General features: G+C 35.6%; 1 pseudogene; it reads right to left on the bottom strand.

The window, feature by feature from the left end:
* Window positions 1-8,648: 8,648 nt before the first annotated feature.
* LOC118757060 lies at window positions 8,649-9,402 on the bottom strand (annotated as a pseudogene).
* Window positions 9,403-10,526: the final 1,124 nt, after the last annotated feature.

The following is a 10,526-nucleotide window of genomic DNA, read 5'->3' as shown; positions in this document are numbered from 1 at the left end:
AAGGGAAAAATTGATATTTTCAAGCACTATGTACACATATATATTTTTTGAAACAAAGTTTTTTGCTGAGAACTTATTTAAATTCCAAAAACCGAATGCCAACTTGAATTAAAGGAACCAACACTGAAGTGCGTCAAAATGAAAATAAAAGAGCACAAATTTCTATGTAAAGCAAAACTCTCTGGGAATCCTACGAGACATCTGCCGGTCATATGACCGGTCATCTAAATGGGATATCTGCAGTCTTTTGGCATCATATTTTACATCAGAATTGAAGGGATTTCTGAAAAATCTGACCAGTTCTTTTGTGTAACTGTGATTTTGCATCCCTTGTCAACATATGGCCTCGGTTGATTTAACTCGGTTAACTTAAGGTCGTTGTTTTACTGCCTTAAAATTGAAGGGAAATTTTTACAGCGTTTTTTATGTGTATTGGTTTCTATTTGAGTGTATTGAGAATCGGTCAGTCTGAGAAGGCCTTGTAGGGAAGACAATAGGTTTGTTCGTCGAAAATCCAGCGAGAATTGTCACTCAAAATATCAGCTAGTAAGAAAACTTGCAATTTTCTGTACGAACGCAAATTTGCAAGTTTTACTGCCAGCTAGTGTCCACTTACATTTTTCATTTTCAAATCGCTCCAGTTTGAAAATTTTTAAATTTAACGAACTTGTTTATTCAAATTATCGTCGACAAAAAATCCTACCATGTGCCACAATAATGCAAATTCTTGCTGGCAAATTTTTTTCCGGCTCGAATTTGTAACTTCTCTCCAAGAAATAGTGTTTTTACTCGTGATTTATTTAAATAAAACATGTGAAATTTAGTTGAAACATTTTAGCCGGTTTTATTTGCCAATTTAGCCGGTTCGTCCAAAAAGTTCTGGCAACACTGGCTATCACTAGCAGTAGTAAACACGCTATAAAGAAGCTGTTAAGAAGGGATCGCACGATTTGTACATTTGTACAGATTTGTACAATTGTACAGATTTGTACATTATGGCAGTCACAGAGTGGTGTTGTCTAGAAGTAATGAGTTTAGCTCAATAACAACTTTAAAACAACACCACTCTGTAACTGTTAAAATGTACAAATCTTGTGATCCCCGAGTTAGCGGCGCAGAAATGAAAAAAAAATAAGAAAAAATTTGTTCGTATTATTGTGCTCATTGTGTGCTATTTTCGGCCACGACGAGCTACGGACCACAGCTGTCAAATTATTTTAACATGTGCTCTTATGAAGATAACTATTTTGGCGACGACCGGGCTACGCGACGACTGTGGTTGTGGCCAGATTAGATCTATTTCTATTTTTCCAGCGACAGATAAGGTTCCTCCTCTTCTTTTATGTCAAACTCATACAAATTCATGATGTCGGCGCCGCGTTCAAAAAAATCATGTCGTCATCGACAAAGCGTTTAGATAATGAAGATAACAAATTGGAAGCTGTGGCCCATAAATAACAAACTACAAACAGAAAATAACAACCTAACCGATTTTGGCCGTGTTCAACAAAGCACTCCAGCAGTTTCTCCTTTGCTCCAACTGACGCCAATTGGAATTCTCAAGTGGCGTTAGACTCTCCTCTCCTAGTCTTTCCACCTCAGAGGGGGCCACTGCATTTAATTCACTACACAATGTTTAAGCATAAGTTGTAAAGTTTATATCGAAAATCTTTTCCTTTAATACTCCAAGGGCCGCCTCATTTTGATGTTGCCACTGTCCATGTTCCTCTACTTTTTCGATAATAAACCTGTAAACGGCGACGTGAGTGCCGAAGAGCAAACGCTTTCGAACCCTGTAAAAGTTAAGTGGCGATACGTTCAGTTCCATTCAGCTGGGTAGAGAAGTTTTCTTCCATAATTTAAGCATGCTGTGGACATGGTTTACCATCCAGTTCGTCGTGTTCGTTCTTACAGAAATTAGCCATTGTCCTAAGCACTTCTGTAAGTCGCCTTGGGAAATTCATGTTAGCCGACAATTGAATTGGTGACTTTTATCGAAGTCTAGAGTGGTCCACACGCTCTTAGGAACTCCCTAGACAATCAAGGTTCCCCACCTTGATTCAACGACTCTCCAAAGACACGCGAAAGTAATAAAAACATTCACATTTTAACTCTTTCCGGCAAGCAAAGTCAAATATTTACGTCTTTCAATTGCCTGCGCACTAAATCTGTTCAAAATGTATCCAAGCATATGCACTGTGGTTATTAACTTTTACTAAGATTCAACTTTTTATCAATGTCCGTACCTCAATTCGCTTTAAATGCAATTCATTACCTAAATTTCACCATTAATTTAAATTTTCATTCCATGCATCCAGATGTGAACATCGCTGCACAGAAGCCACAATTGTACCGCCCTTGTTGGTTAGCATATCGCCACAGCGTTCATACCAACTAGAGATGGGCACGGGACTAAATATTTAGTCCCGATCACGCCCATCCCGAAATTAAATTTTTAAGTCCCGAACCCGCCCATACCGGCGTTTTTCAAAATTGTACCTCGGCTCCCGTGGGTCGAGATCGATGCTTGGAAATGCTTTGCTCATCGTTATATGAGAGCGTGCAATACAAACAACACACTCACAAAAATATCCCATATTATTGCTACTCTCTGGTAGCTATCCACCGAAGTCCACAGTGAAGATTTCACGCTAAAGCTGTCTGTTGCAAAGCAACTGAAGGACAGTGAAGCAACTGAAGCGATATTCGGCTCACATGAAATTTTTGATTTGCTTTTACACAGAAGTGAATCAGTGTTGATATTTTAAGTACAATTAGTTTTAATCAGTTTTTTTCAGCACAATTAGTTTTAAAAAGTACAAAAGTACAATTTACCGATTTTAAGTACAATTTTAACATCAAAAATACTTTTTGAACCCAACGCCCTAATCTCCGCTAGAATTTTGATTCTTATTCTTTTTAAATTTAAGTTACTGTCCGCCTTCACCTGCTTGAAAATATAGTTTGCGTGACCATGGTGAAACGAATACAGAAGGTGGCGCTGATTGTGATACCGCTAATTCTCTCTTGAAAATTTTGACAGAAACGTGACGTCATCGGAGATTTTGTTTACTGGTTGTGTATCAATCGTTGAATTTGTAAAGTGAATTTAAATTGTGCGGTTTATTAACAAGCAGATTTGCGTTTTAAAAGTTGTATGTGATTTTTTATTGAAAAAAATAATAAAATGAGGTGTGAAGTGTTGAATTGTTGTAACAATAACAAAAGCAAGGCTTCAGACATAAGTTTTTTTAAGTTTCCGACTGATCCGGCGTTGGTGGAAAAGTGGATTCAGTTTTGCGGCAGGACGGTTTTCAACCCGAAGAATGCCACTATATGCATAAAGAATTTTACATCCGATGACATAGAAAATAATATGCAATATGATATGGGTAAATGTGAATTTAATTTAAATTGAAAGTGCTAAAATGTTCTGGAAAACGCACAGGTTTTGCTAAGAGGCGGTTACTGAAGCGGAATGCAGTGCCGACAATTCCCGTTAGTGCGTCTGCAAATCCAGTTCAGCAAGACGAAAACAGTCCCACAAATTTTGCGAATGAGTTGCTTCCAGCTCAGCAAGACGAAAATACTCCCTCAAACGTAGCGAATGAGTTGTTTGAAGGTAAAGTTATATTTTAAAACTTAGATAGTAAATAATAGCCAAGGAAATAATAGCCAAGTAAATTACAGATGAGAACCAGGAAAATTGCCCTCTTTATATAAATGCCGCGACATCACCACCTTGCGACTTCTCCTTTTATGACAGCACCATGCAAGAAATTGAGGTGTTGAAAGCGAAAGTGTAAGTTTAATAGATTTACTTCCACATATCGTTCCTTTGCTACAATAGTGTCATCCAAAAAATCAAAAACACTATTTTTAGACAACGACTACAACGGGAAAATAATGTGCCTAGTAAATTAAATAGTAAGCAGTGTACCGAAATTGCAAAGTTGAAGCATGATTTGGAACTGCAGCAGAAAAAGCACGCTTGGGAGAAAGAGTCATTGCAGAACCGCATTTCGGTTTTAGAAACTGAATCTCGGAATGTCGATGAAAACCTGAAAGGGATTTTTACACGGCCAGATATCGCAACTCAAACGTCCATCTAAACGGCCAACCTGAAAAGAACAGGACATTGCGCAATCAATAACTTTGTACGCTGCAAGTCCCAAAGCTTATAAATTGATGTACAGGCAAGGATTTCCTCTACCGGCAATACGTACGCTCCAAACATGGGCGCATAAATTGGATATATGTACCGGCTTAATTGAACCGATACTTAAAATATTGGCAGCTGCTACGCACATGAACACTCTACAAAAGCTATGTGTTTTGAGTTTCGACGAGATGAAAATAAGACAAACTTATTGCTATGATATTTCGTCGGACTCGACACTACCGCCTGCAAATTATGTGCAAGTGGCAATTCTTAGAGGTAAATACTTACTACAATATATACATATACTCATACTGTTCAATTAGGACTTATGTCTAAATGGAAACAGCCAGTGTTTTACGATTTTGATCGTAAGATGACGGATGCTGTGATCCTAAGCATTTTAGAAAAATGCTATAGCTGCGGATATAATGTTGTAGCATTGGTGTGTGATCTTGGAGGAACAAACAGATCTCTTTTTAATGAATTAAATGTTAATGAAGATAACCCGTGGTAAATTAAAATTTCAATAGTTTTTGGTTATTTTTCGCTACATATGATTTTTTACAGGTTTATTTTCAACGAATAAAAAGTTTTTGTGTTTCTCCACTTACTAAAATTATTAAGAAACCACTTTCTAGACCAAGGTTTCTTAATAAATGGGAAGCCGGTGAAAAAAGAAATAATTTTAGAGTTGTTGTCATGCACCTCCTCGGACTTGACAATAACACATAAAATTTCGGCAAACCACTTGACCGTGACTGGACCCCACCGTCAGAAGGTTAAAACGGCAGCCAAACTGTTCTCGCATACGGTGGCTCACGCGAACACAAGGGCAGCGAGCGTAGGACATCTCGCTGAGCACAACTGGAATGAATGCTTCCAATTATTTAAACAGGTATACATATATATATATATGTATATATATATATATATATATATATTAAAATTATATAAGTAAACATATGCACATATAATCTTAATAACTAATTCCAAACATTTCTCCAGACAAATGACTGGTTTGACGTAATGAATGTTAGGGTCCCACATTCCGACTCCATGAAACGGTGCCACGCTTGTGGTCTAGCCATAGATGAGCAAAAAAGAATACTGGACGATATGACAGACATGATGACTAACATGAGAGTCATTGGAAAATATAGTTTGCTCCCGTTTCAAAAAGGTTAATTCACATACATCTTTATAATGATATTCCTGTTATTAAACAAGTGTGCTTTCATAATTACTTTTAGGAATCATACAGGCGAACAAAGCTTTGAAGATGTTGTTTGACGCTATGTACGTTCTGACATATCGTCTGAACCAGGATATGCTGTAAAACTTTTTTGGTGTGATCCGGTCTAAAGGAGGCTTGCACGATCATCCGGATCGGCAAGAGTTTAAATACCGCCTAAGGACATATTTACTTGGTCGCAATGAGGGTATTATATCCAATACCGGGAATGCGGAATTAGACGATACACCAGATTTGGAAATATCCCAGGGGCCTCTTACAGGTACTAAAAAATAGTTTTTATTCATGTACAGGCTGGTTCGCAATTTCTTTCCACGTAAATTTCAACAAAAGTTACTTTGAATTCAAATTGAATGGGGTTGAAATTCACTCGGGTTGTGAACTTCAGTACCTGGCTAATATACAGGGTAAACATCATGTTTGAATTGTATTTTTCTATTTCTACAGGCATAATACTAAAAAAATTGCAAGTTGCACCCGAACAGTGGCCGATAGAACAACTCGATTTTGACGACTTGGAATACGATGGTTTGGAGCATTTGGCTGACTATATTTGTCACAAACTACGCGACGATATTCCCTCCACTTCCCTTAGAAGTGAAGAGAATCCATCACACTCCTGGGCCAATCACCTGAGTGAAGGTGGTTTACCCATTCCCAGTAACAGTATGATGGAACAAATGCGTCAGCTTGAGTCAGTTTTTATAGCAATGAATGAGGATGGCTTGCTTATTACAAATGATTTTGTAAAAAAGCTCATTGAGCAAGCACCTCATATTGATTGCGACATTAAAGTAAAAAAATTATTTTTCAGGGCAAGAATGTTTTTTAAAATAAGAAAATTAAATAGAGAACTTACTGAAAATGCCCACAAAAGGAAAAGAAAATACAAAAAATACTGACGTAGGCTAAGGGAATACATGCACATATATATATACAATTGTTGTTACTAGCCAAGAAGTAAGTATACATATAATTTTAATTTGTAGAAAATTAAATGTAATTTTATTTAATATTTCTAATTTTAATTATTTATATTAACTCGAACTCTTAATATATTTTGTTATTTCAGTTGTCGTAAGTTCCAGCGATATATACCGATGTCTACAAAAATGGCCCAATTTTGAAACAAAGAGATCAAAAAATTGACTTACATTACCATATTAATTTGATATCTGTGGACTTTTGACAAAACAACTTCTTTGCGCGAACGCAAGACTGCAACAACTGCATATCCACAACAATGACTATACCCCACGCTATACCCGCGCTTGGTGGCAGGGTAGTATGCAATTACCAATTAGAATTTCTAGTCTTATGTATGTACTAGGGATGTTGCGAATGTGGAATTTTAGACATCCGCGGATGCGAATGCGGATGCGAATATCTAACAGCTAACATCCGCGGATGCGAATGCGAATGCGGATGTCAAGTATTTTTAAGAAACAATTAGAATCTAGCATAATGGCGAGGTCAAACCAGATGTGTCAGGTTTTTCTAAAGCTTTTAAAAAGAATTATTTATTCTCATTACTTTGGCTGTTTCGAATTTGAGGAATCTGTAACTTCATCAACGTTTTTCGATTTTAGTTTTTGTAATTTCTTTTTAATACTTTCTTCTGCGACTGGTGTGAAAAATTTGTGCTTATAGCGAGCTAAATAGGTGGATATGAAAAATAAATTATTATTTTCCAGGAATGAAAATTTTGAACAAAATTTTGTTTGCAAAGTCGTGGCTGCCAGCCGCATCGGACCAGAATATTGTTATTTGAAAAAAAAGCACCCTGTTTTTTATAAGCATTTGAATCTCAGATAGTTACGTAATTCTTATCTTATTAAAGGTCAGACCTATAGGTTTTTAATTATTTGAGCATCGATTCTCTTTATAGCCAGACGTTTATCATTTCTGCTGGAAATCCTTATTGAAGGAGCTTACTCTTTGACTTTATATAGCAAAGAAGGGACAGTTTTACCACAGAAGTTTTTAGCCAAGGATCCAATGTATATCCCTATGAAAAAAATATTGCCCGACAAGTAAACAAAATTATTGTTTTTAAAATTTTTGCTAATAATAAATTCCCCAAAGAGCCCCATTTGAAATTATAGAAACGAATATATGTAACATCAAAAGAAAATCACGAAAATTTGGTTAAGAATTACAGTGCACACTTTCTTCATTTGTGTCTATTAGTTTTTTTAAGATTGGTCCAAAAAAATCATAATAAAGAGAGAGAGGTGTTTAAAGCACAGAAAAAAAAACATTGTTAAAAAGACTATGTTCTCTTTGACGTACGTCAAAGGTCAAGTAGAAGTTGGAACTTGTATGGCTGTCCATTGATAGCTCGGTTATATAGCTTAAGAAATAATATGTTTAAAGACATTTTTATCAAAGTTGATAAATATGACATTTGAACACAGGCAAATATATTGGCTACGATTTGTCATTTTGTTTGCCATATATACGTTTTATCGGTGCACTTGCACAACATTCGCATTCGCAAAAGCTCCGCATTGATTATTGCGAATGCGAAAGCGAATGCGAATGTTGAAATTAATGCGGAAGCTCCGCGGTTGCGGATGCGAATGCGAATATTCGCAACAACCCTGGTATGTACATACATATATCAGAAATTTAGCTAAATTTTGCTACTTTTTAATAAATGAACTCAATATATATATATTTTTTTTATAATTATGTTTAATGATATTTACATAAACCGCCATTTTACAGTTTGCAAAAGATAATAAAAATACTATGTTCAGACTACTAAAGCCTTTAGAATAATCACACTTTTGACTGCTTTTTGCTTTCCCCAGACTTAATGACAGATGCTTTTTATGCTCAGGTATATAAAGCTCGCTATACAGTTCAAAGTGAGCGTGAACGTGAACTTTTTATTTTGACCATTAACTTCGTATTACTTTACTTTTTGCAATAGTTAATAAATCAAACGATCGAGAATTAAAATATCTTTCAGAACTATAGAATTAAGAGTAATTTAAAATGTATATTAGGCATATTTTACAAGCTCACACTCAACTGAGTTTGCACATGTTTTGACGGATGTTTGTGAGCGTGCAGAAGAATACAAATGGAAATCTTTGCCTTTGTAATTGTTCACGTTCACGCTCGCATTGAACTGTATAGCGAGCTTTAGGCAATTGTATATCAGATTCACCTATGTTGAATAATTTTTTATGTAGTTTACCGATTCCTTATTGACTGTGATAATGCTTAACGCTTCTCAATTATTTCCGAAGATACAGATTTGCAGTCGTATGCCCAACAGTTTTTAGCGAAGAAATCAGAAAAGTCGTGGTTAAATTCATGAAATAGTTGCTCCATTCGGAGGTTTTGTAGTCCCTAAATAAAACGTGATGGTAGTTGTGCCAGCCCTCGCCGAAGGCAAACAGCGAGACACCGGGATTCCTCGATGGGTTAATGCTCCTGGAAAATTACATTGAATTTAAAATTTACTTTTTATTTTTTATGTATTTACTCACTTGTCATAGGGACAACCGCCAAATTTATGCGCAGCACTGCTAACGCACCAGGTGACGTTCAACAAGAAGCACCAACGGAATATGGTTGCAACAAACCACGAGTTATTGAAGGACCCATCCCTAAAGTACATTGGAATAACGGTGGGCAGATTAAAATCCACTAACTACATATTTCCAAAGCATAAATAAAATACTTACAAAAGAAAAGCGTTGGTTTCGCAGAGGTGAAGAATGGCCAAGCCCCACATAATGCCGCAACATGCAGGTATCCGAAGAGAATTATATTTTCACAGAACCATTTTGATTTTCGTTTATCCGCGCTTACGTTGATTCACATCAATAGCCAGCGCTCCATTGGCTGCGTCGGCATCACATTCCCAGGAGACGCCAGTTTGCTTAGATGGACCCAAATTATTGCCATCGGCATTCTTACCGGGTAAATTATCCAGAGTTATGTAATTTATTGCTGCAGCATTTGGTGCCATGTTGATTCTAAAAACAAAAGAAATAAAACGAGACAATTCATGCGAGATCCCGTATGTGCAGACTGCAAAAAGTACGAAGCATATTTTTGAAGTGAAACTTCTTTAGCGGCGGTTGGTTGGTTGGGAGTAAATTGGCAAATTCAACGGAAATGGTGGAAGGTTAAAGAATAAAACTTAGAAAAAGACCATCACAAGAATGAAAGTAAAGGTGACTACATACGTAGATAAAGAAAAGGATAAAGGCAAAGGTTAAAATAAAAACAAAAACAAAGATGCGTAAAGATAAAGGCAAAAATGAAGACCAAGGTAAATTTAAACACTTTACTTAAGGCAAAGGTGAAGGGGAATATGTAGATGAAGAAAATGATAAAAATAAAAGTAAAGACAAAGAAGAGGATGAGGATACCGATAAAAGTAAATATGAAGAGAGGAGAAGGGGGTTAAAATAAAGGTAATTAAAGAGGAAAGGATATAGGGGAGACAAAGAGACTCAATCTGGGAACTATTTTGAGATTTTCGGGATTCTCGGGATTTATCGATAAAATAATCGATATTTTTATCGGTTTTGTTATCGATTTTTTCATCGAAATTTTTATCGATATTGTTATAAATTTTGCTATCGATATTTTCGGAACCTATCGATATAATAATCGATATTTTTAACTATCTTGTTAGCGATATCTCTTATCGATTTTGTTATCCATATTTTTATCGATTTTGTTATCGATATTTTTATCGATTTTGTTGTTGATACTTATCGGTTTTGTTATCGATATTTTTATCGATTTTATTATCAATATTTATCGATTTTGTTATCGATATTTACCGATTTTGTTATCCATATTTATCGATTTGGTTATCGATATTTGTCGATTTTGTTATCGATGTTTATTGATTTTGTTATCGATATTTATATCAATTTTATTATCGATATTTTTATTGATTTTGTTATGGATATTTTTATCGATATATTTATCAATTTTGTTACGGATATTTTTATCGAGTTTCTAATAGATTTTGCTACCAATATTATTATCGATTTTGCTATCGAAAATTTTATCGAATTTTTCATCGATTTTGTTGTCGATATTTTTATCGGTTTTGTTATCGGTTTTGTTATCGAT

The sequence above is a fragment of the Rhagoletis pomonella genome, unplaced genomic scaffold (genome assembly GCF_013731165.1).
Source record: "Rhagoletis pomonella isolate Grant_MI unplaced genomic scaffold, Rhpom_1.0 Rhpom_scaffold_00002, whole genome shotgun sequence".
NCBI classification, from domain to species: domain Eukaryota; kingdom Metazoa; phylum Arthropoda; class Insecta; order Diptera; family Tephritidae; genus Rhagoletis; species Rhagoletis pomonella.
This window is presented reverse-complemented; position numbering and strand designations above follow the sequence as displayed.